We start from the raw sequence: 27837 nt of genomic DNA on the forward strand, positions 1-27837 counted from the left end.
AAAAATGAAGAAATTTTTTACACACATGTGTGAAATTTTGATCAAAATATAATATATAAATCTCAGGTTAGAAATTAGACATAACGAAATAAACATTAAGAGTAAAAAGTATAAGTAAGATATAAGTATATAACTGACCTCCAATAAAAATGGTAGTGAGTTTTTTTTTTTACTAATATGATTTATCAAATCCAGGACCTGGGATTACTGAGGATAACATCCTTACCACTGGAACTATCCAATCTTGCTCAAATGGTAATGAGTTTGTAGTGAATAAAGACGTAAGCCAAGATTTATTTATTATATTTTATATATAGCCCTCTTAATTACTTAAAAATGATTTTATTCGATCCTTTTCTTTTAATACTATTATATTTTATTAATGATTTTATAGTATTAAAAGAAAAGGATTGAATAAAATCATTTTTAAGTGATTAAGAATAAACACCAAAAGTCCAAAAGCATTAGATGATCAGATGCTGAGCTATTCAGTCCTTGTTATACAGAGAAGAACAAGTGGTATTATTTTGATTTCCATCAGTTCTCGTCCGATTATATGGTAAACGGTTCTGAATATTTGCTAAAAGGTTCTGAACTTGAATCATTTCTAGTGACTGCAGACTAACTTTTGTACAATAGCTTCTACAATGAGATAATTCTGTAATTTTAAAATTAACACATGTAGTGCTCGACGGGAATTGTTGCTGCCATTTGTAATATATGGAATCTAGTTCATGAAGATCAATAAGGACTTGATGACATCTTTTATGAGATGCTATTTATAAGCAATACTTTTTTTATTGTAATTTAACACATTATTTGTTACATAGTACTACAGAGAGGTACATAAATTTGTCACTCAAACTCAGAAATGACCGCTAGGTCATTTGTAAATGGTTGAATGTTTGACGATTTGAAAGGATTAGGTGGCATTCCGGGACATTCTTCACTTTCTAGCATATGGATAACATGTTTCATTGAAGGTCTGTCCACGGGATGCCACCCGATGCACCATAGTCCAACAATTGTCAGTTTCTTTGCGATATTTGAATCTTCTTCCTCCTCTATTTGGATTGCTATTTCTCCACCTTCCTCAAGATGATGAAAAATCCATTCAGGAAAGTATGTTTCACTTTTGTTTTCCACTGTGTTGTTGTTCCTTGCTCCCACCATTTCAAGCAACAACATGCCAAAACTATAAACATCTGACTTAGATGATACCCTCCCAAAATTCCTTGAAAATACTTCCGGTGCAATATATCCAATGGTACCCCTAGCCATAGTCATAGACACAATGCTCTTGTCCTTTGAACATAACTTAGCCAATCCAAAATCAGAAATTTTGGGATTGAAATTTTGGTCCAGCTAGATATTATGAGGCTTAATATCAAAATGAAGGATTTGTTGAGCACACCCTTGATGGAGATATTCAATTCCTTTAGCTATGCCTAGAGCGATATCTTGCATCTTTTTCCAACCAAGGAATTCTCTCTGCTGATTTTTTTCAGAGCATGTGAACTTTTCTAGGGAATTATTAGGCTGGAACTCGTAAACAAGAGCTCGATTGCAACCATCAGCGCAATAACCCAACAAGCGAACCACATTGACATGATAGATTCGCCCAATAGTGCCCACTTCATTGATAAAGTCTTCCCCGTTAGCTTTAGGATCACACTTAAGGACCTTCACTGCAACAATAATGTCCTTGGTTATTTGACCTTTGTACACTGATCCATAACCTCCTTCTCCTAATCTATCACTGAAATTACTAGTGATTTTCTTAATGTCAGCATAGGAGTATCTTGTGGGTTTCATGGCTTTGTAATTCGTCAGAAACATTTCAATTCTCAGTTCATCATATTTGTTTTGTCTGTATGATCTGTATGATCTGACAATATAATACATTAATATAACGAGGGAAAGCACCGCAAGAGTGGCAGCTGGAATTATAACTGCAATAGGCTTGATAGAAATCGAATGGTGACCTTTAAAATCTGCAAAACCTGATTAAAATAGCACAAGATTAGGTGAATTAACTTCTTAATATATTTATTATGGAAGACAGAATATAGTACTGGGCTGAGAGAGAGAGAGAGAGAGAGAGAGAGAGTCTAATTATTCATTAATCAAATACCTTGAGGTTTAGGCACAGGTTTAGGCACAGGCACACCACATGATGTAGTAGTGTTACTACTAGTAATATTGTTCATCAGCTTACAGTACTCCCCCTTAGCTTCACATTCTCTACAGTCTGGAATTGACCAATGCATGTATTCAAAAGCCCGTTCTAAAATATAAGAATCGAGAGAAGAACTGAAAAGCTTGGTACAATTATTGAGGCTTATCTGACTAGTATATGTAGAGTCGTACAGATAACGGACGGGAAAAGTTTGTCCGTCAGTGTTTGTGAGCGATTGGGAATTTCCGATTGTTGAGGAACAATTGAAAAATGTAGCATGTGGTTTAAGATCTACATCAAATGGACGTAATTTTCTAAAGTGAGGAGGTGCAGACGGCAATGAAGTTGACGTTGAAACAAGTTCAAGGTTGTTGTTGTTGTTGGTTACATAGTAGTAATTATCAACTCCGATAGTTTGAGATGTGTAGTCGATATCAGTGACCCATAAATATTTAGAAAAGGAGATATGGGTTCCTTGAAGCGAAGTGTTTGCAAGGTATTTGATATGCAGCAAAGTTTCTCCTTCAGAACAGACAACTCCGAAACCAGGGTAGCCACAGTACTTAGGCTGCTTGTCTTTGATCCAAAACGGGAACCGAATTTCTGGGCCATAAGGGGAGCAACTCTCGTTCGTGCTGCACTCATCACCTGCAGCTGATACTTTTGCCACAACTCCTCTAACTGCAAACATTATTGTTACCCACCAAAGTTGAACAATTACTTGGAAACCCATGAAAGCCAACCCCAAATTTTTCAAGAATGCTATTTTGATTTTGACAGTGTTTGTACAATTGTACCAACTCTGGAATAAAGACAGAGTAGAGAGTCCCAGGAAATATATAAATCATCTCACTATTCTAAAAATCTTCGATTCAATTAATTAATCCCTATAAAGTAACCGACCAATTCTATTTTTGAAAATCGATTAATCCCTACAAATTTTCATTTATTCAAATATATATTAGTATTTATTAAAAATAAAAAATACTATATTAATTTAAATATGAATAATTATATTAATTATGATATAATAAATATATATTTATTAATAAATAACTAATATAATCATAATAATATATTAAATATTATTTAATATAATAATACATAAAAAATTTACTCCGATTAATCCCCGATTTTCAATTAATCCTAAATTAATAAATTGATCGATTTTCACCGATTCCCGATTTATACAACACTGAAATCATCAAGTGATAAACTTGGGATTTGGAAATGATCTTCTTTTATTTAAACAAACTAGTACATAAAGCCGCGCTTCGTGGCGGCGTTTAAAATTTTATAAATTCTGATATTAAATAATATTACTATTTTGATAAAAGTTAAATTAAGCTGCGCTCCCGTCAAATACAATATTAATAAAAAATTATATGTTCGAATATATAACATTGTCTACTTCGAATATTGTCTAGTATAAAATTGAAAATCTAATTTTATATAAATATAAATATGTTTTCTACTTTAAATAGGATGACACCTAATTTCTTGCATCTAATTATTGTTAAAAAATAATACATTTTTTCTTTATATATTCAAACTACTTTTCGTTGATTATAAAGGTATTTTTACACTCATTATTTGTTATAAAAATGATCGGAACCCCTCTTTTTTATAAATAATGATATATATTTTTTAAAATTCTAACTCTTCTACTTTATTAATTAGGATACAGGTGAATTTTACGATTTTTTTTGTCAAGACATGTGTATTTTACTTGAATACATAAATTTTATAAAAAGAGCGATCGAGCACATGAATTCCAACTCGTGAATGGTATTTGTAAGCCACCAACTCTAATTTATTCGCTTACCTTCATCTTTTCACACATCAAGATCTTTCCTATATCATGATTATTTTATTAATTCTGATATGAATAATATTATAATTTGGATAAAAGTTAATTTAAGTTGTCATCCCGTCAAACACGATACTGATCAAAAACTGTTTGCTTCGAATATATAATCTTATCTAATTCGAATATCCTTGTCCAATATAAATCGGAAACTTAATTTCATATACATATGAATGGATTTTCTAGTTCGAATAGGATGGCACCAAATTTCTCGCATCTCATCCTTTTTAAATATTGATACATTTTTTATAAATTCAAACTACTCTCCTCTAATTATACATGTATTTTTAAACTTATAATTTGTTAAAAATGATGTGAACCCCTCTTAGTTACAAATAAATGAATAATGATAAATTTTCTTTGAAATCCGAACTTTTCTCCTTTTTAAATTATGATACATGTAAATTTTACTTGAATACATTTTTTTTAAAAGAGTGGTCTATGACGTGCACATGAATTTCAGCTCGTGTATATGCCGTCAACTTTTCATATATCAAGATACTCCTAACTCATGAATTTTTTAGAAATTCTAATATGAATTAATATTACAATTTAGATACAAATTAATTTGAGCCGCCCTCCCGTCAAAACAATACTGATCAGAAATTGTCTACTTCGAATATTTAATAACATTGTCTAATCTGACTTGTCTAGTATAAAATCGAAAATCTAATTTCATATAAATATGAATGTGTTTTCTAATTCGAATAGGATGCCACGTATTCTCTCACGTCTCATTCTTAAGTAATAATACATTTTTTTTGTATTAATCTAAACTACGCTCCTTTGATCACATAGGTATTTTTAGACTTATAATATAATAAAAATGATCTAAATCCCTCTTGTTTATAAATAACATTTTCTTTAAAATCTGAACCCTTTTTTGATAAATGTGAATTTCACCCGAATGCATGAACTTTTTCAACTCATGAATGGTATTTGTAAGCCACGAACTCTAATTTATTCACCCACCTTCATTGTTTTCCCATATTGAGATCTCCCCTATCTGTTTTTTTATAAATTCTTATATAAATTAATATTACAATTTAGATAAAAGTTAATTTAAGCCGCACTCCCGTCAAATAAAATAATGACAAAAAATTATCTGCTTCGAATATATAATCTTATCAACTTCGAACATCCTTTTCCAATATCACATCCAAAACCTTATTTCATATAAATATGAATGTGTTTTTTAGTTCGAATATGATGTCACCAAATCCCTCACATCTCACTCTTGTTAATTAATGACATTTTTTCTTTATAAATTTAACCTACTATCCTTTAATTTTGCGTGTATTTTTAGACCTATAATTTATAAAAATGATCTGAACCCCTCTTGATTACAAATAATGATAAATTTTCTTTAAAATCCGAACTTTTCACCTTTATAATTAAAAAAAGAGTGATCCATTACGTGTACATTACTTTTTCCGACATGTATTTGTAAGCTAATAATTCTAATATATTCAACTGCCTTCGATTTTTCACATATTAAGATCTTCCATATCTTATGAATTTTTTAGAAATTATGATATGAATTAGATTAAAATTTAGATAAAAATTAATTTAAGCCGCCCTCCCGTCAAACATAATAATAATCAGAAATTCTCTGTTTTGAATATACAACATTATTGAATTCGAATATTCTTGTTTAGTATGAAATCGAAAACTTAATTTCATGTAAATATGAATGTGTTTTCTAGTTCAAATAGGATATCATGTATTCTCTCGCATTTCATCATTGTTAAATAATAATATATTTTTTCTCTATAAATCTAAACCACTATCCTTTGATTACATTGGTATTTTTAGACATATAATTTGTTAAAAATGATCTAAATCCCTCTTATTTATAATTAACGATATATTTTCTTTAAAATCCGAACCATTCTCCTTTAAAATTAGGATAAATGTGAATTTAACTTGAATACATGAATTTTTAGAAAAACTGCTCTCCAAATTTTATACATGAATTCCAGCTCGTGAATTGTATTTGTAAGCCATTAACTCTAATAAATTTATCCGCTTTCAACCTTACATAAATTAAGATATTTATTATCGCTAATCAATACAATTAATAAAGTCGTAGAAATAAATTACTTAGTTGAATGATCATTGACCACATAAAATTAGTGCACGGGTTTTAATAGTAACTTAACTTTTCATTGAATTTATATATTCATATAAGCTCGTAAGGTTTCTAATATTATATTATCGAACTCCTATGAATTTTTAGGGATCGACTCAACTTATAAATTCTTCTTACCCAGGAATTCGAAAATATTTTCCCTAGAAATTGAAACTCTTATTCTATATAAATTTGAACACCTTTTTTGCGTGAGATTAGGTAGCATTCTAAATCGTGTTTTTTTTAATTCTTTTAGAGTTTTAGAATTTTTAATACTAAAAAATATAAAATATTTGGTCATTTAACATACTTGAAATAGAATATGTGTTTAAATTTATTAAGAAGAATACTTCGAATTTTAAATATTTTGTATTTGTATTTGTAGAGAAGAAGATTTTATAGGAAAATTTATAAAGATTAATAAGATTTGAAGAATCAAATAGGTCCGGCACCAGGATTAAACAATTAAATCAATAAATTTTAGAAAAGTGAGATCAATACAATAATTGGGAGTACATGCAAAGCAATAAAGAAAATAAAAAAGTGGGCAACACCTGTACACGAATTCCAACGCATGCCCAATAACTCGCAACTATAATTGAGTCTGAAGAATCGATGCATATTAGTCTTCATGTTTTCGTAGACACAACTTTATTAAATACATATCAAGTTTAACTGGAAATAACATTATATCAACAAAAAAGGAAAATTTCTGAAAGTAAGCTTTCAATTCAATCATAAAAAATTGGAGTACAGTAGTTAGTAATATGAGCCATTGGCCATTGATCCTGAACAAAAAGTGGATATGTCATCACACAAAATACAAATGCACACAGAAAACCACAGGCTAATTCACACAAAAGCAATCAATATAGTGCACCATCTCTTCTAAAAGCATAGATCTAACCTGTATTTAACTGAAACAAACAGTATTTTGATGATGATATACAAGACGGAAGGTAGGAAAAAGATGCATAAGTACCATGCACTACCGCTAATTAGCCATAAGGATTTGATAATATAAATTTCATTCTTGATTTATATTAGTAAATAGTATGGTGTTTCCTCTATAAACTCAAATTCGTCTCCTGTTTGATCTAAATTCAAAGTCTTATTCGCTATAAATTGGAAAATCTATTCTACTTCAAATATGTTAAATGATATATTTTATTTTTTTAATATTTAAAATCTCAAAACTCTAAAAAAAATAAAAAAATAGATCTGAACGATTTTAGAGTGCCACCTAACCTCCCGCGTATCCTACTTTATATATATATATTGATGATACTCCTTCCGTCGTCTCTAATTAAATGTTCGTTTTTATCTTTTAGGAGATAAATTGATCAAAATTTGATTACATATCAAAATTTATTTATTATTTATAAAAACTAAAAGTTACATATTAAAATTAACTAAATATACTACCGGTAGATAGTATACGTTTACTATTTACACTTATTTTACTATTTACACTTATTTCAAGACTTCTATAAACTATAGTTTCATAAAATATTTTTAAATTTTTTCTTTCTGAATAAAAGTTTTAGTCATGCTGTCCACTCAGGAAAGCAGCCCCTCCACTAAGAAAAACAATGATGCTGTTTCAAGAAACTGGACTCCTCATCTTTCTATAAATAAGAAGAAGAAGAGAGTAATAGACACACTTAAAATTACAGAGCAGATAATATACACATCTTGTACCAGTGATAGCAGTTCATATTTCCGAAGTTTATTCTCAAGTTTTCTCAAATTGTACACACAAAGACTAGCAGATTGCTTTCAGTTATATAATCAAAAGCATTTCCAAGTAAATTCAAATCTTATTCTTGTTCATATCATGTCTTAATATCTTGTGTTAATTCTTATGATTTGCCATGACATAGACACAGATATATATATAATCTGCATCTGCATATTATGTCTTAGTTCTTTGTTTTTTATCTTAATCTTACTATACTACTCTCCCTACTGTTTACATTAATATTTGTTGATCCTATTACGTCCTTTTGGTATCAGAGCCATAAGGGAGTTGTATTATTGTTGTCTATTGTATCTCTGTTCTCAGTTCTTAAACTTTTGTAGTTAAGCCTTTGCCGAGTCGTTTTGCCTAGTTTATCGGTTATAAGTCCAAAGGAGGCAGTAAACCCGTTTTTCCTAGGATTGTAAGCAAAAGCTTAGCCTACGTCTTTTTTGATCTTAGAACATGGATTCTGTATTCTGCAGAACTACATCTCTTTCAAACTCTTCCACTAGTACGTTAGATCCAAGAAATATTACACACAGTGCCGAAACCAACATCGAAAACCTCCAAAAAGCAATAGAGCGTTGGGATATCCCAAAAATCCCCAAAAGCCAAGTTTATGATACAAAATGGTATAGTTCAAGTTCTTCCATCAAAACCGAAGAAAGGGACATACACCTATCAAAATTATTCGAAACAATTCACCTTCTCACCAAAAGTTCCCTAGAAAAACTAGCAAAATCATACAATTACATCCATATAGGTTTAGTCCAAGTCGGAATTAAGCCCTTAACCAAGGAAGGATTAGACACCTCAATACTAGCCATTTTAAGAGATGCTAGATTCCTTGAGTTCAATGACTCTCTGTTAAGTTCCATAGAATCAAGTCTATGCAACGGGCCCATCTCTTTTAGTTGTTATCCAAATTTATCCATTTCCCTTAAAGACAGGAATGTTATCCATAGCATGACACTCCAAGTTAAAACTCACAACTATAAAATGTTAGAAGGATCAATTCCAGTGGCTTTGATCTTTCGAATTCATTACAAAGAAATAATGTCCATTGGAGATGATGGGCATAAAAATGCTTTTGTCAAAGGAGAAACCATCCTTCTCCAAACTGACCTTTCAAGGTCTAACACAGTTATTCCTCGATCCATAAAATGGCAGGACATTTCCCTTCCAACTGAATGGGTTTTAGAAGGAGTAGCTCGCCCTAGATTACCGGAAAGATTAGAACCAAACACACAAATACACCAAGTTCACCAAGATGATAATGGAAGAGTCACTCTTGCATTTGATCGATCATCCCGAGCCTCTTTTATTAGTTCTCGATATTCCGATGCTTCCTCAAGAACCTTAGAAAGGATTTCTCAAATTCCTTCTATCATTAACACTACCTCAAAACCAAGATACTCCACATCAGATATACCCAATACCTCTATGAGTGGTGTAGATTATTCTTCCAATATACCTCACCCATTCTATAAACAAAGTCAATTACCACCAAACCAAAACACGGTTTCCCCTTCCTCACCAACATCCCCAATCTTCTCTGCTATAACTGAGAATATGGGAATGACAAGTGAGCTAAATGTAATTGAAATAGAATTCCAAATCAACAAAACTTTTCTCCGTGAAGAGTTTTACTCTCCCCAAAACACTGAAAAAAGAAATTGGGTTTTTACCAACTTCAAAGAACAAAAGACACAAATTCAAGAAATTTATTATGAATTTCTTAACCAAAATAAAATCCAAATGATATTCTTTGATTGGTTGGAAATTTACTCCTCTGACCAAAACTTATTTTTCCCATTCACAAATTACCTAAACCCCATCACTCGAAGTATGAGCCAAAAACAAAAACAATGGGAAACAACCAGCGGAACTATAGAATCACACCACCCACCTTTTAGAAATGTCACATTAACAGTTCATAGTGAAAAAATTGAGGCACACCCCATCAAAAGACCAGATGATGACATATTAAAAAATACTAGGAATACAATCCTTGCTGTTAATTACACAAACACCCACCTAAATAGCATAGGAAGTCAACTAAACCGAATAGAAGACCGAATTCAAAAAACAATAGATTTACCCAAAATTATTAATAATCAAGAACCCATATTTAAGCCATACCAAGTTTCTAGACAAAGCCAACAACAAATTCAAACAAATAGACCAGAATTCGTTAAAGCCATCAAAGACCATCTTAGCAGACTTGAAGCTTCCTCTTCAACAACCCAAATAGCTGCTGACAGCGTTTCATCTAAACAACTAAACGTCATACATCATGACTCCGATGAAGATGCTTTCATACCCCAGGTTCATGACCTCCGTCAAATGATTCCAAAATTCACAGCCCCAGACATTGGAGTTGAAAATAGACCTGAAATTTTAACCCAGTCTAAATTCAATGCTTCATCTGTTTATGAATGGAATATAGATGGAATGTCTGAATATAATATTCTAAATCATTTACAACAAATGACCATGGCAGCCAATGCTTATACAACCCAAATAGGAACCCCGGACAAAGCTATAGCCGAATTACTCATAGCAGGGTTCTCTGGCCAATTAAAAGGTTGGTGGGACTATCACCTTACCCCTGAAAATCATCTTGAAATCCTAAATTCCATTAGGGAAGATGAAGAGGGAAAACCCATTTTAGATGAACAAGGAAACCCTATCCAAGGAGCAGTCGCACAACTCATTTTAGTCATAACACACCACTTCATTGGTGACCCTTCTCACCTGAGAGATAAAAATGCTGAGCTTTTACATAATCTCAAATGTAAAAAACTTAGTGATTTTCAAAGATATAAGACTACTTTCCTCACCAGAGTCATGCTCAGAGAAGACTCGAACCATGTAAATTGGAAAGAAAAATTTTTAGCCGGTCTTCCAACCTTACTCGGAGAAAGAGTTAGAACCTCTTTAATAACTGAACACGGAAGCCCGATACCTTACAAAAACCTGACATATGGCCAACTCATAAGCCAAACACAACGAGAAGGCCTAAAGATTTGTCAAGATTTAAAACTCCAAAGACATCTCAAATGGGAAATGAAAAGAACAAAGCAGGAATTAGGGACTTTCTGTCAACAGTTTGACTATAATCCCAACAAAAACTATTCAAAACTAAAATGTGATGGTGAATGCAAGCCATATTAAAGACCTTATCAGAAAAGGTCTTTCACAAAGTCTAAACATTTCTACAAAAAATCAACGGAACCGTTCTATAATAAACCTTCCTCTAATAATAACAATAAATCTTCCTACAACAAAAAACCTTTCAACAAAAATAGATTTACTAAACCAACCAATAAAGATATAACTTGTTACAAATGTGGAAAAAAGGGACATATATCTAGATTCTGCAGACTTAATAGGAAAATACAAGAGTTAAACATAGAAGAAAGCTTATCTAACAAAATCTCGGCTTTACTCCTTGAATCTTCCGACTCTGAGACATCTGAAATGTCTGGAAATGATGAACCTCTTCAAATAGATGAGATTGCAACAAGCTCATCTTCCTCTCATAATTCCTCCTCTGAAGACAGAAGCATCAACGTCCTAACCAGAAATGAAGAACATTCTCTCGAAATCATAGAGAAGATAACTGATCCCCAAATAAGAAAAGAACTCTTAGAAAAATTACTCCAACGACCAATTGAACCCAAACCAGAACAGAAACCTTCTATTCTCCCATCAACAAAAACTACATATGACTTGACCACAATATTAAAAAAGCAAAAACCCAACCAAAAATCCGTTCCAACAATACAAGACCTGCACAAAGAAATTAAAGAAATCAAAGAAGAATTAAAAATCCTTAAAGAGCAGCAGAAGATAGATTCTGAAGCTTTAAATGTCCTTCTAGTTCGTGAAGTAGAAGAGAAAAATAATGAACAAAAACAATTAAGCAGTTTAAACAATACTCCTGATCAAGATTTCTTATATGAATTAAGGCAAGTTACCTACCGGAAATATCTCATAAAAGTCAAAGTTGTCTTCTCATATGACTTTATCTTAGATACCATTGCTTTATTCGATACAGGAGCAGATTTGAATTGCATTAAAGAAGAAATAATACCAAAAAGATTTCATCAACATACCAAAGAAAGATTAACTGCCGCTAATAACTCAAGCCTCAATGTAGTTAGTAAGGTTGATGCCTCTATCAATAATAAAACCTTCCAAATTAAGACATCTTTTCTCCTAGTTAAAGGAATACATCATCTTGTCATATTAGGTACACCTTTCTTCAATTTAATAACCCCCTATACTGTCACCTACGAAGGTATTACTTTCAAAACCAATAACACCAAACTTACCTTCCCATTTCTTGAAAAACCCAAAACAAGGAACCTCAATACAATAAAGGCATATTCTATATATAATAACGAGATAAATGCCTTAATCCAAGGAAAACAGATACAATTATCCCATCTAAAACAAGACCTTTCCTCTCACAAGATTGAAAAGCAATTACAAGACCACTTTATCAAAGAGAAAATCATAAAATTACTAAAACAAATAGAAGTAAAACTATGTTCTGACTTACCAAATGCTTTTTGGCATAGAAAACAACATATGATTGATTTACCCTATGAAAAAGATTTTGATGAAAAAGAAATACCAACAAAAGCAAGACCTATCCAAATGAACTCCGACCTAGAACTGCATTGCAGAAAAGAGATCACCGATCTCGAATCCAAAGGAATTATATCAAAATCTAGATCCCCGTGGTCCTGTGCAGCTTTTTATGTAAACAAAAATGCTGAGATTGAGAGAGGGACTCCCAAGCTAGTTATCAATTATAAGCCTCTAAATAAAGCCTTAAGATGGGTACGATACCCTATACCTAATAAAAAAGACCTCTTACAAAAATTAAGATCTTCGATAATATTCTCCAAATTTGATTTAAAATCAGGATTTTGGCAGATTCAAATCCACCCAAAAGATAGAGTCCTTTATTGTATCAGAGCCATAAGGGAGTTGTATTATTGTTGTCTATTGTATCTCTGTTCTCAGTTCTTAAACTTTTGTAGTTAAGCCTTTGCCGAGTCGTTTTGCCTAGTTTATCGGTTATAAGTCCAAAGGAGGCAGTAAACCCGTTTTTCCTAGGATTGTAAGCAAAAGCTTAGCCTACGTCTTTTTTGATCTTAGAACATGGATTCTGTATTCTGCAGAACTACATCTCTTTCAAACTCTTCCACTAGTACGTTAGATCCAAGAAATATTACACACAGTGCCGAAACCAACATCGAAAACCTCCAAAAAGCAATAGAGCGTTGGGATATCCCAAAAATCCCCAAAAGCCAAGTTTATGATACAAAATGGTATAGTTCAAGTTCTTCCATCAAAACCGAAGAAAGGGACATACACCTATCAAAATTATTCGAAACAATTCACCTTCTCACCAAAAGTTCCCTAGAAAAACTAGCAAAATCATACAATTACATCCATATAGGTTTAGTCCAAGTCGGAATTAAGCCCTTAACCAAGGAAGGATTAGACACCTCAATACTAGCCATTTTAAGAGATGCTAGATTCCTTGAGTTCAATGACTCTCTGTTAAGTTCCATAGAATCAAGTCTATGCAACGGGCCCATCTCTTTTAGTTGTTATCCAAATTTATCCATTTCCCTTAAAGACAGGAATGTTATCCATAGCATGACACTCCAAGTTAAAACTCACAACTATAAAATGTTAGAAGGATCAATTCCAGTGGCTTTGATCTTTCGAATTCATTACAAAGAAATAATGTCCATTGGAGATGATGGGCATAAAAATGCTTTTGTCAAAGGAGAAACCATCCTTCTCCAAACTGACCTTTCAAGGTCTAACACAGTTATTCCTCGATCCATAAAATGGCAGGACATTTCCCTTCCAACTGAATGGGTTTTAGAAGGAGTAGCTCACCCTAGATTACCGGAAAGATTAGAACCAAACACACAAATACACCAAGTTCACCAAGATGATAATGGAAGAGTCACTCTTGCATTTGATCGATCATCCCGAGCCTCTTTTATTAGTTCTCGATATTCCGATGCTTCCTCAAGAACCTTAGAAAGGATTTCTCAAATTCCTTCTATCATTAACACTACCTCAAAACCAAGATACTCCACATCAGATATACCCAATACCTCTATGAGTGGTGTAGATTATTCTTCCAATATACCTCACCCATTCTATAAACAAAGTCAATTACCACCAAACCAAAACACGGTTTCCCCTTCCTCACCAACATCCCCAACCTTTTCTGCTATAACTGAGAATATGGGAATGACAAGTGAGCTAAATGTAATTGAAATAGAATTCCAAATCAATAAAACTTTTCTCCGTGAAGAGTTTTACTCTCCCCAAAACACTGAAAAAAGAAATTGGTTTTTTACCAACTTCAAAGAACAAAAGACACAAATTCAAGAAATTTATTATGAATTTCTTAACCAAAATAAAATCCAAATGATATTCTTTGATTGGTTGGAAATTTACTCCTCTGACCAAAACTTATTTTTCCCATTCACAAATTACCTAAACCCCATCACTCGAAGTATGAGCCAAAAACAAAAACAATGGGAAACAACCAGCGGAACTATAGAATCACACCACCCACCTTTTAGAAATGTCACATTAACAGTTCATAGTGAAAAAATTGAGGCACACCCCATCAAAAGACCAGATGATGACATATTAAAAAATACTAGGAATACAATCCTTGCTGTTAATTACACAAACACCCACCTAAATAGCATAGGAAGTCAACTAAGCCGAATAGAAGACCGAATTCAAAAAACAATAGATTTACCCAAAATTATTAATAATCAAGAACCCATATTTAAGCCATACCAAGTTTCTAGACAAAGCCAACAACAAATTCAAACAAATAGACCAGAATTCGTTAAAGCCATCAAAGACCATCTTAGCAGACTTGAAGCTTTCTCTTCAACAACCCAAATAGCTGCTGACAACGTTTCATCTAAACAACTAAACGTCATACATCATGACTCCGATGAAGATGCTTTCATACCCCAGGTTCATGACCTCCGTCAAATGATTCCAAAATTCACAGCCCCAGACATTGGAGTTGAAAATAGACCTGAAATTTTAACCCAGTCTAAATTCAATGCTTCATCTTTTTATGAATGGAATATAGATGGAATGTCTGAATATAATATTCTAAATCATTTACAACAAATGACCATGGCAGCCAATGCTTATACAACCCAAATAGGAACCCTGGACAAAGCTATAGCCGAATTACTCATAGCAGGGTTCTCTGGCCAATTAAAAGGTTGGTGGGACTATCACCTTACCCCTGAAAATCATCTTGAAATCCTAAATTCCATTAGGGAAGATGAAGAGGGAAAACCCATTTTAGATGAACAAGGAAACCCTATCCAAGGAGCAGTCGCACAACTCATTTTAGTCATAACACACCACTTCATTGGTGACCCTTCTCACCTGAGAGATAAAAATGCTGAGCTTTTACATAATCTCAAATGTAAAAAACTTAGTGATTTTCAAAGATATAAGACTACTTTCCTCACCAGAGTCATGCTCAGAGAAGACTCGAACCATGCAAATTGGAAAGAAAAATTTTTAGCCGGTCTTCCAACCTTACTCGGAGAAAGAGTTAGAACCTCTTTAATAACTGAACACGGAAGCCCGATACCTTACAAAAACCTGACATATGGCCAACTCATAAGCCAAACACAACGAGAAGGCCTAAAGATTTGTCAAGATTTAAAACTCCAAAGACATCTCAAATGGGAAATGAAAAGAACAAAGCAGGAATTAGGGACTTTCTGTCAACAGTTTGACTATAATCCCAACAAAAACTATTCAAAACTAAAATGTGATGGTGAATGCAAGCCATATTAAAGACCTTATCAGAAAAGGTCTTTCACAAAGTCTAAACATTTCTACAAAAAATCAACGGAACCGTTCTATAATAAACCTTCCTCTAATAATAACAATAAATCTTCCTACAACAAAAAACCTTTCAACAAAAATAGATTTACTAAACCAACCAATAAAGATATAACTTGTTACAAATGTGGAAAAAAGGGACATATATCTAGATTCTGCAGACTTAATAGGAAAATACAAGAGTTAAACATAGAAGAAAGCTTATCTAACAAAAGCTCGGCTTTACTCCTTGAATCTTCCGACTCTGAGACATCTGAAATGTCTGGAAATGATGAACCTCTTCAAATAGATGAGATTGCAACAAGCTCATCTTCCTCTCATAATTCCTCCTCTGAAGACAGAAGCATCAACGTCCTAACCAGAAATGAAGAACATTCTCTCGAAATCATAGAGAAGATAGCTGATCCCCAAATAAGAAAAGAACTCTTAGAAAAATTACTCCAACGACCAATTGAACCCAAACCAGAACAGAAACCTTCTATTCTCCCATCAACAAAAACTACATATGACTTGACCACAATATTAAAAAAGCAAAAACCCAACCAAAAATCCGTTCCAACAATACAAGACCTGCACAAAGAAATTAAGGAAATCAAAGAAGAATTAAAAATCCTTAAAGAGCAGCAGAAGATAGATTCTGAAGCTTTAAATGTCCTTCTAGTTCGTGAAGTAGAAGAGAAAAATAATGAACAAAAACAATTAAGCAGTTTAAACAATACTCCTGATCAAGATTTCTTATATGAATTAAGGCAAGTTACCTACCGGAAATATCTCATAAAAGTCAAAGTTGTCTTCTCAGATGACTTTATCTTAGATACCATTGCTTTATTCGATACAGGAGCAGATTTGAATTGCATTAAAGAAGAAATAATACCAAAAAGATTTCATCAACATACCAAAGAAAGATTAACTGCCGCTAATAACTCAAGCCTCAATGTAGTTAGTAAGGTTGATGCCTCTATCAATAATAAAACCTTCCAAATTAAGACATCTTTTCTCCTAGTTAAAGGAATACATCATCTTGTCATATTAGGTACACCTTTCTTCAATTTAATAACCCCCTATACTGTCACCTACGAAGGTATTACTTTCAAAACCAATAACACCAAACTTACCTTCCCATTTCTTGAAAAACCCAAAACAAGGAACCTCAATGCAATAAAGGCATATTCTATATATAATAACGAGATAAATGCCTTAATCCAAGGAAAACAGATACAATTATCCCATCTAAAACAAGACCTTTCCTCTCACAAGATTGAAAAGCAATTACAAGACCACTTTATCAAAGAGAAAATCATAAAATTACTAAAACAAATAGAAGTAGAACTATGTTCTGACTTACCAAATGCTTTTTGGCATAGAAAACAACATATGATTGATTTACCCTATGAAAAAGATTTTGATGAAAAAGAAATACCAACAAAAGCAAGACCTATCCAAATGAACTCCGACCTAGAAATGCATTGCAGAAAAGAGATCACTGATCTCGAATCCAAAGGAATTATATCAAAATCTAGATCCCCGTGGTCCTGTGCAGCTTTTTATGTAAACAAAAATGCTGAGATTGAGAGAGGGACTCCCAGGCTAGTTATCAATTATAAGCCTCTAAATAAAGCCTTAAGATGGGTACGATACCCTATACCTAATAAAAAAGACCTCTTACAAAAATTAAGATCTTCGATAATATTCTCCAAATTTGATTTAAAATCAGGATTTTGGCAGATTCAAATCCACCCAAAAGATAGATATAAAACCGCTTTTACAGTCCCATTCGGACAGTATGAATGGAATGTCCTTCCATTTGGAATCAAAACTGCCCCTAGCGAATTCCAAAGAATTATGAATGACATATTCAATGATTATTCTACTTTCTGTATAGTATATATTGATGATGTTCTAGTTTTTTCAGAAACTATTGAACAACATTTCAAACACCTTAAAACTTTCTGCCAAGTATCTAGAACAAATGGTTTAGTCATATCCAAATCCAAAATTTCCCTATTTCAAACTCGTGTAAGATTTCTTGGTCACTACATATCAAAAGGAACAGTTACACCAATTGAAAGAGCCCTAACTTTTGCAACAAAATTTCCCGATAAAATCACAGATAAAACCCAACTCCAAAGATTTTTAGGAAGCCTCAACTATGTCCTAGACTTCTATCCAAACATCAATAGGATAGCCAAGCCCTTACATGACCGCCTTAAAACTAACCTTGTCCCTTGGTCATCCGAACATACCGAAATTGTTCAACAAATCAAAGCTCAGGTTCTAGAAATCCCTTGTCTACACCTTGCTGATCCAAATGCTTCTAAAGTAGTTGAAACAGATGCTTCTGAGTTAGGTTACGACGGTATACTAAAACAAGTAGTCAATGGTAAAGAACAAATAGTCCAGTTTACATCTGCACATTGGAATGATTGTCAAAGAAATTATTCTACTATAAAAAAGGAAATACTTTCAATTATTTTATGTATTACAAAATTTCAAAGTGATTTATTAAATCAAAAATTTCTCCTTAGAGTCGATTATAAATCGGCAAAAGAAGTTTTGCAAAAAGATGTCCAAAATATTGCATCAAAACAAATTTTCGCCAGATGGCAAGCATTATTAAGCATTTTTGATTTTGATATTGAACACATTAAGGGAGATATGAACTGTGTCCCTGATTTCCTGACCCGTGAGTTTCTACAAAACAGATAAGTATCATGCCTCGCAAAAGCAGAGGTGGGGGAAAAACCCCAGCCTTTCCCGGACACCTCCCGGCCACTCAACAAAGCAAAGCAAGTACTTCTTCAGGAAAACCGATCACATCCTGGATCGATAAGGTAATTGCAGATGAAGAAGACAATAACTTATTCCTAGCTCTTCAAACCATCAAAGCCCATGGCCTCAACATCCAAAATCCCTCAACAATCTCCCAAAGCTCTTCAGAAAAATCAATTAAAGTTACCCAACAAAACACTTCTTCCAGCCAACCTACAAATACTCCTTTTCAAACTACACAAACAGTCAGTTTTCAAAACCCAACCCTCTTAGTTCCTCAGAAATCCATGTCAAAACTGGATATAGTTACCCCAAAAATGCAAAACCAGGAGGTAGTGGTCAACCAGTCAAACTTTTTAAAATCTAATTCTGATTACTATACCAAAAGAAACCACCAAAAAATAGTGTCAGTCGAAAGAGGATTTAAAAATGCTGATGCCTCCTTAGCAATTTCAAATGTTTTCCCTAAAGGATGGCTGTTCAAACCCTGGGATCTATCAAAAAATAGTGACTATTATCAAGCCATTCTCTTGTCTACTGAATCAGTCACGTTCAAACATTTTTTCAATGCCCAAGATAGAGAGCACTCAACGCCTTCATACACAACATGTCAAATACAAAAAGTCATCCACCCAAGCCAATGGGGCCAAGAACTCCATCGTCCAAAATTTTTTCCTTCAAACTTCAAAAGACAACTAAACCACTGCTCCTCATATTCTTACTGGGATTACCAGCAAGCATGGCATAATTCATTTTTTATCCAAAACCAGAAAAATAGTCATTCCTGGTTATTTTATTTCAATACCAAAATTCAAGTCCAGGAACTCCCTATTTGGTTCCTTCAATGGTGGGATCTCTTCGGGGTAATTGAGGACATTCTTACTCCAAATTGAAAGGCATATGTCATAGCCTACTCGTTTATTCGAGTATTTAACTCAACTCAAATAAGAATGTAATAAGTAAATAGTGGATCAATCGTCAGTGAGATCTCATAATGTAACATCTGTCAAAGAATAAAGAAACATTGTTCATCTGCAGACTTGAAGATTCACTGGAAGAAGTTCAAGAATTTGATCATGCCTCAGTGATATAAATCAAGATCGTGGATTTAATCAAGTGACAGAGATCTCGTCAAGGTATCATTTATTACAAGGATTCAATCAGAATATCAAAGTCAAGACATGAAGAAACGTCACGGAAGTTAGTCACTCATGAACCAGACAGTACATCGAGTGTCAGCATTGAAGTGGTGGAATTGATTCATAAGTCTCAGTGACTTTCAGAAGATTGTCAGAAGAATGGATGCTGCTCAGCGTTAGTATTAATTCTCTATTAATTAATTAAGTCATATAATTTAATTAAGAAAATAAATTAAATCTGCAAAGATTAATTTATTGATTAATTGAATTAAATTGATTAATTAATTTAGAATTAATATTAAGGATTTACAAGATTTTAATTGGTTTAAAATTTGCTTAAATTCAGCAAGACAATTCATTTGAACTAGTATGACAATCGGTATGACAATTGATAGTCATACCGAAAGTCATGCCAATATATTTAATTGTCTTATTAGAATTTCTGTTTAGATTAAAATCTGTTATTAATTCAGCAAGACAATTTATTTGAACTAATATGACAATCGGTATGACAATCAATAGTCATACCGAATGTCTTGCTAGCTCATTTTAATAGTCTTGCTAGTTGTAAATTTTGTCACTCCGAAAGTCTTGCTGACCAAAAGGATTGTCATACCAGATCAATTTACATTCGGCTGTTTGATAAAAAGAAGCAGAAGTCTGTTACATTAAGAAGATAATAGCAATCAAACAGAACAAAAACTCAAGAACAAAAGAAAAAGGAGCAGAAAAATATTTCATCTCATCTGCAACTTCAAGATCAATTTCTAGATTGTAAAGTTAAATCCAATCAACTAGAAATACTTATCTTGTTCTTGTGTATCAATCTAGCGGATTAAAATCCCTAGAACTTAATCTCAAATCGCATTTAGCATTTGATCTTTTAATTACAAAAATAGAAAAAGTTCATGTCGAATTTATTCTAGATTTGTAATAATTGATTTGAGATTAATCCCTTGTAACCGATACCGTAGTTGTAACACCTTTCAAGTTTAATAAAAGTTTTATTTAACTTGAATTTTGTTTCACAATTTTATTCCGCATTTTATTCGATTAAACGGTATTGTTTGCATTCAACCCCCCCTTCTACAAACAAATTGGGACCTAACAATTGGTATCAGAGCCTTCGGATTAACGTACAAATCTAGATCCTAGACTTTTGTGTTTCTTTCACTTCTTGAATTTTTTATTCACTTAAAAAATTCATAATGACTACACAAAAAGTTGGAACCGTTAAAATTCCACTTTTCGATAAAGAAAATTATGTTATGTGGAAGAAGAAGATGCTACTGTTTTTACAGGTTGCTAATCCCAAATATTTGCAAGTGTTGAAGAAGGGTCCAAAAATTCCTATGGTTATGGAACCAGAGGTAATAGAAAATGATGTGGTGATCACCAAAGCGAGAACTTATGTGAAGGATCCTGAGGACTTCTCTCCTGCTGAAATAGAAGAAGCTTCCCTGGATGCTAGCCTTCAATTAATCTTAGTAGATTCCCTTAATCCCCTGATGAATAGACATGTGATGAATTGTAAAGATTCCAAACATATCTGGGAAACTATTGAGATTATTAATGAAGGCACAGAGGAAGTTAGGGAGAACAAACTAGAAATCCTAACCTCTGAGTATGAATACTTTAAATCCAATCCAGGAGAAGGAATCACTGAAGTGTTTGAGAGGTACAATGCATTGATCAACAACCTGAACATTAATGGTAAATACTATTCCATCAGGGAGGTCAACAAAAAGTTCCTTTTAACACTGCCAACTCATCTCGAACATAGAATCACTGCCATAAGAGAAGCAAGAGATCTGAGTGAGATTTCTTTGGAAAGGCTCTATGGTGTGTTAAAGACTTATGAGTTGGAGCAGATTCAGCAGAAGGAAGTTTACGGGAAAGGAAGAGTGGTCAGCACATCTACTGCTCTAGTAGCTGATGAACAACAACAACAACCACAATATCAACAACAATCTCAACAGTCAGAAAGAATGGTACAGTCTTCCAAGGTTGAAGATAATGTGATAGTAGCAGAATTTGATTCTCCTACTACAAATCAATCAGGAGATGATTATTATTCCTTGGAAGAACTGGAGCAATTGGAGGATGAGTCAATGGCCCTGATTGTCAAGAGATTCTCAAATGTCAGATTCAAAAGGAATCCCAAGTTCAAGTACAAGTCCAACTACAACAGATTCCTGAAAGGTGGATCTTCATCCTCTAACACCAGCAGTGGTGGGTATAAAACAGGGATGGTTGATCGAAGCACCATTCGATGCTTCAACTGTAATGAGTTGGGACACTTTGCCACAGAATGCAGGAAGCCAAAACAAGCTAGGAAGAACTCTTACGATTCTAATCAGAAGAGTAAATCTGAAAGGGCGTACCTGGCAAAGGGAAGAAGCTGGGATGATACTGACAGTGAAGATGAAGAAGTTGGGAATCTTGCTCTCATGGCTAGTAATGCAAGCACCTCATCGTCAAGAAAAGAGGGCATTAAACAGGTACAACCGGTAGTGTGGATTCTTGACAGCGGATCGTCAAGACATATGACCGGAGATAGAGCCCTGCTATCAAATGTGGTTGAGAAAGCTGGCCCAGTGGTTACCTTTGGAGATAACAGCAAATGTTTAACGGAGGGATATGGCTGTTTGCTAGCTGGAAATGTTATCATTGAAAATGTATATGTTGTGCAAGGACTTGAACACAATCTGCTTAGCATTAGTCAGTTCTGTGACAACGGCTACAATGTTTTATTCGACAAGCTGAAGTGTCAGATTCTGCACATGAAAAGTGAAAAACCCTCCTTAATGGGAATCCGGAAAGGAAATCTGTTCGTAGCTGACATGAACTCTGGAAGCAATCTTGAAGTCAATTGTTTCTATGCAAAGGCATCGTCAGATGAGAGTTGGCTATGGCACAAGAGACTTTCCCATCTCAACTTCAAAACAATGAATTCTCTTGTCAAAAGAGAATTGGTAAGAGGTCTGCCTCAGCTGGAATTCTCTCCAGGAGGACTATGTGAGGCTTGCCAGAAAGGAAAGTCAAAGAAAGCAAGTCACAAAGGCACTGACACATCTTCCATAACTGGTGTTCTGCAATTATTGTACATGGATTTATTTGGTCCAGTTAATATCCTTTCTATGTCAAAGAAGTGTTACTGTCTTGTGATAGTTGATGACTATTCCAAGTATACGTGGGTTTTATTTCTTCACTCTAAGGATGAAACACCACAAGTTGTGATTGATCATATCAAGATGATTGAGTTAGATTCTAACGTCCCTGTTAGAGTAATAAGGTCAGATAATGGGACAGAATTCAAGAATGCACTTCTCAATGGATTCTGTACAGACAAAGGGATTACCAGACAATTTTCAGCTCCTAGAACCCCTCAGCAAAATGGAGTGGTAGAAAGGAAGAATCGTACATTGATTGAAGCTGCAAGAACGATGTTAAGTGAATCAGGTCTTCCAATGTACTTTTAGGCTGAAGCTGTCAATGCTGCATGTTATACTCAGAATCGAACTCTAATCAACAAAGACTTCATGAAAACTCCTTATGAGATTTTGAATGAACAGAAACCTTCTATCAAATACTTTCATGTATTTGGTGCCAGATGCTTCGTGCTCAAGGATGGAGATGATCGTCGTGGTAAGTTCGAGGCAAAGGCATATGAGGGTATTTTTGTTGGATATGGAAGAAGATCATATAGAGTGTATATCATTGATCAACACAAAGTAACTGAAAGTGTCAATGCTACATTTGATGACACTAAACTCCCTAGTATCCAAACTGAAGATCCTTCTGAGAAACTGAAGTTTGATGATACGTCAGATTCAGAATCAGAACATGGTCAAGAACCTGAGGTTGTTGCTGGTGAAGAACCTGTTAATCCTGATGATACTCAAGGTAATAGTGATGGAAACTTTGGCAACAATGGAAATACCACTGCTACTGACGGAGAATCTTCAAGTCAACATGGCAACAACTCAGGGGGAGATGCTGAAGGATCATCTAGTAGGACACAACATCACAATGAATTTCAAGGCGAATCATCAAGATCAAATCTTCCAAGACAGACTGTCTGGAATAAAGCTCACCCTTTTGAGTTGATTATTGGTGATCCAGATGTTGGAGTCAGAACTAGACGTGCTACTCAAAATGAGTGTCTGTTCTCAGGATTTCTTTCTGAGATGGAACCTAAGAAAATTGAAGAAGCACTGACTGATCCAGATTGGGTGATTGCTATGCAAGATGAACTCAATCAGTTTGAAAGTCAACAAGTCTGGAAACTGGTACCTAGGCCTGTACACAAGAAAGCTGTTGGTACTAGGTGGGTATTCAGGAATAAACTAGATGAAGATGGTGTGGTTACAAGAAACAAGGCAAGACTGGTAGCTAAAGGGTATTCTCAAGCTGAAGGCGTTGATTATGATGAAACCTATGCTCCAGTGTCTAGACTTGAGGCCATCAGGATATTTCTGGCATTCGCAGCATTTTCAAACTTTAAAGTTTATCAAATGGATGTCAAGAGCGCCTTTCTGAATGGAAAGCTGGATGAAGAGGTATATGTAGAGCAACCTCCTGGTTTTGAAGATCCAGATCATTTGGATTTTGTCTTCTTTCTTTTCAAAGCTATCTATGGGCTAAAACAGTCTCCAAGAAAATGGTATGACACTCTCTCTGAATTTCTTATTGAAAATAGCTTTATTAAAGGTGTCATAGACAAAACTCTCTTTTCTAAAACACATAAGAAGGATACTATATTAGTCCAAGTCTATGTGGATGATATAATATTTGGGTCTACTAATGATAATCTCTGTAAGAGATTTGCTAAGTTAATGCACAGCAAGTTTGAAATGAGCATGATGGGAGAGCTGAAGTTCTTTCTTGGATTACAAGTAAATCAAAGGTTAGATGGAACATTTATTTGTCAATCCAAGTATCTCAAGGAACTCCTCAAAAAGTACAATCTAGAGGATTCTGCATCAGCAAGGACTCCATCAACTACAGCTGTCAAGCTTGGACCATGTGAAAACTCCATTAAGGTAGATGTCACAAGCTACAGAGGTATGATTGGCTCGTTACTCTATCTTACTGCAAGTAGACCAGATATTATGTATGCTACATGTTTATGTGCAAGGTTCCAAGCGGATCCTAGAGATATTCATCTCGTTGCTGTTAAACGAATCTTAAGATATCTTAAGGGAACACCAAATCTAGGTATTTGGTACCCTAAAGAATCTGGTTTTAACCTTGTTGGATATACAGATTCAGATTACGCAGGAAGTGTTGTTGATAGGAAAAGCACCTCAGGAAGTTGTCAATTCCTAGGAAGCAGGCTAGTCTCATGGTACAGCAAGAAACAACAAACAGTTTCCAACTCAACGGCCGAGGCTGAATATATTGCTGCTGGAAGCTGCTGTGCTCAGATCTTGTGGATTAGGAACCAACTCCGAGACTATGGCTCTGTATTGAACAAGATTCCTATTTTATGTGACAATACAAGTGCAATAGCCATCACCAACAACCCTGTGCAGCACTCGAGGACAAAGCACATTGACATCAGGTATCATTTTATTAGAGAGCACGTCATGAATGGTACTGTTGAACTATTTTTTGTTCTAACAGAAGAACAAATAGCAGATATTTTCACTAAACCACTTGACGAATCCACATTTACCAGATTAGTTGGTAAATTGGGCATGTTGAATAGTTTTAGTGATTAATTTAGTTAATATCTGTGATCTGTTCTTGAATAAATTTACAAATGAATTTTTCTTCAATAAAATTTCATTTGCAAATTTATTTTATCATTTTATCATATTTCTTGCTTATTTCTATGTAATATATATTATCTTATCTATTTTCATTTTCCCTACTTGTTAATTTAAAATATCTCAGAATATTTTATTTCCTCTAAAAATATTTTACTATGAATTTTATTTGCTAAAATTCAATAGAAATCTATTTTTGGAATAAAAATAATAAATTCTGATATATTGTCTTTGTTTCTGTAAATATTATAGGTCTGTATTTCAGTTTTACTATTTTGTAAATATTTTCTGATATTTTTACTAAGTTATATAAGTCTTTATAAATCTATATATGTATGTGTTTCTGTGTTTAAAGCTGATATGACAATCGGCAAGACAATTGAAATTGTCTTGCTGAAAGTCATTTCAGTTTAAATTTTGTTTATTATATTATTCAGTACAGTTTTATACTGGCAAGACAATCGGTATGACTATCAATTGTCTTGCCAGTTATAAACCATATATATAATTATTTTCCTTCTATTATTATACTGGTATGACAATCGGTATGACTATCAGATTGTCATACCAGTTATAATTTTAGTATTTATTCTATTGTTTCTTTTCCTTCTTTTGCCTGGTATGACAATCGGTATGACAATCCCGGATTGTCATACCAGCTGTTATATAAAGGCGTGTGTTTGTTGTTTTTTTAACCATTTTCAGCAGTTCAGTTCTTTTCAAAAAATTCGAACAGTTTTTTTTCTCTTCAGTTTCTCTCTTCGAATTGCTTCTTTCCTTGCTCGAGTTTTTACTCAGCACACAAATTCATCACTTTGTGATATATACATACAAGTATATATATACAGAGGTGCACACGCTAAATCAAATAAAAATCAGTTTGCCCCTTCAAATTCAATTTGTGTTTGTTGATTTTGAACTTTTTTTTATTTATTTCAATTTCTGATTTGTGTCTTTTGGCTTTTCAAAACTGCGTTTGTGAGTTAAGAATTTTAACGAGATACATTTCTGTCTAAATTTTTCGATTATAATTAATTTAATTCGAATTATTAAATTAATTTAATTAATTCGAATTTTCTTAATATTATTCTTAAAATTCTGAAAAGCGTGTGTCTTATTATTATTTTATATGGCTCTCAATTTCCAAATTGTCGCGCATAATCTGGTTGGTTATTTTAATCCGGAAAAATGTGATGTTGAAAAATTTAAGCCATGGATTAGATTTTTAAATGACCATTCGATTGTTAGCTCTGCTATTAAATCAAATGTGATTTTAAACGTCGATCTACTTAGACTGATTTGCACAACCTCTACTGTGGCCGATGATTCAAAATCTTTTTCATTCACCGTCGCAAACACACAGTATGTAGTTGATGAAACAGTCGTCAATCGTGCATTAAATTTTCCACTAGACAATTTCTGTAATTTACCCTCTGAAAATGATATCACAAATTTTTTCAATGCTATTCACTATCAGGGGGTGATCAATTTAACCAAACTTTTTAAATCAAATTTGGTGTCTGAATGGGATATTTTCTTCGATACACTTTCCAAAGTGTTTGCCAACTGCACAAAATCCAATTTTCATAACATCACTTCCACTCTGCAGTATATTGGTCTTGCGGTTGTTTTCAATCAAAGGATCAATTTTGGCAAACTACTTTTTCCCATTCTCTTGAGACGTCTAACTTCTGCTTTACGTGATCATTCTACAAATCGTAGGGTATCATGTTACTATGCTCGTTTTCTCATGCTTATAGCAGATCATCTTCTCTCACCTGAACACAAAGCCCTTTTTGCTAACTCTGCAGTAACCGAACCCCCTCTAGTTAGCAAAAAGATTTACACTCGCCAAGACACAACCTTCAAATTCATGCAAGTTCCAGTACTTGTATCTGCTTTCATGGCCACTTATATTCCTTTACCTATTTTCAATCTTCCCGGCCATGAACAGCAACCTCAACCTCCAGTGGTTCAAACCACCCAGGCTCTTCCATTACAGGTAGTAATTCCTCACTCTCACTCTCTTCCTACTTCTGTTGAAAGACCCCCAGTGGTTAATAGGGCTGACCATGAAGTTGTAGAACCACAGCTTCAATCCCAGGTCATAGAGCCAAACACAGAGTCACATTCTATCTCAACCTTTCCCCCACTGTCTAAAATGTTACCCAGAAGATTTCTAGGAAGTAGTACATTGTTAAATATGAGTGAACCCTCAGCTCTGCCTCCTCCTAAGAAAAGAAGAACATATTCTGAGGCATCTGAAAGCCCATCCTTGTCCTCCCAACAGGACATG

The 27837-nt window shown here is 33.8% G+C and overlaps 1 pseudogene; it reads right to left on the minus strand.

Moving 5' to 3' along the window:
* Window positions 1–622: 622 nt before the first annotated feature.
* On the minus strand, window positions 623–2992 carry LOC141663938 (rust resistance kinase Lr10-like; annotated as a pseudogene).
* Window positions 2993–27837: the final 24845 nt, after the last annotated feature.

Source organism: Apium graveolens, chromosome 6 (assembly GCF_009905375.1).
Source record: "Apium graveolens cultivar Ventura chromosome 6, ASM990537v1, whole genome shotgun sequence".
Classification (NCBI taxonomy): Eukaryota; Viridiplantae; Streptophyta; class Magnoliopsida; order Apiales; family Apiaceae; genus Apium; species Apium graveolens.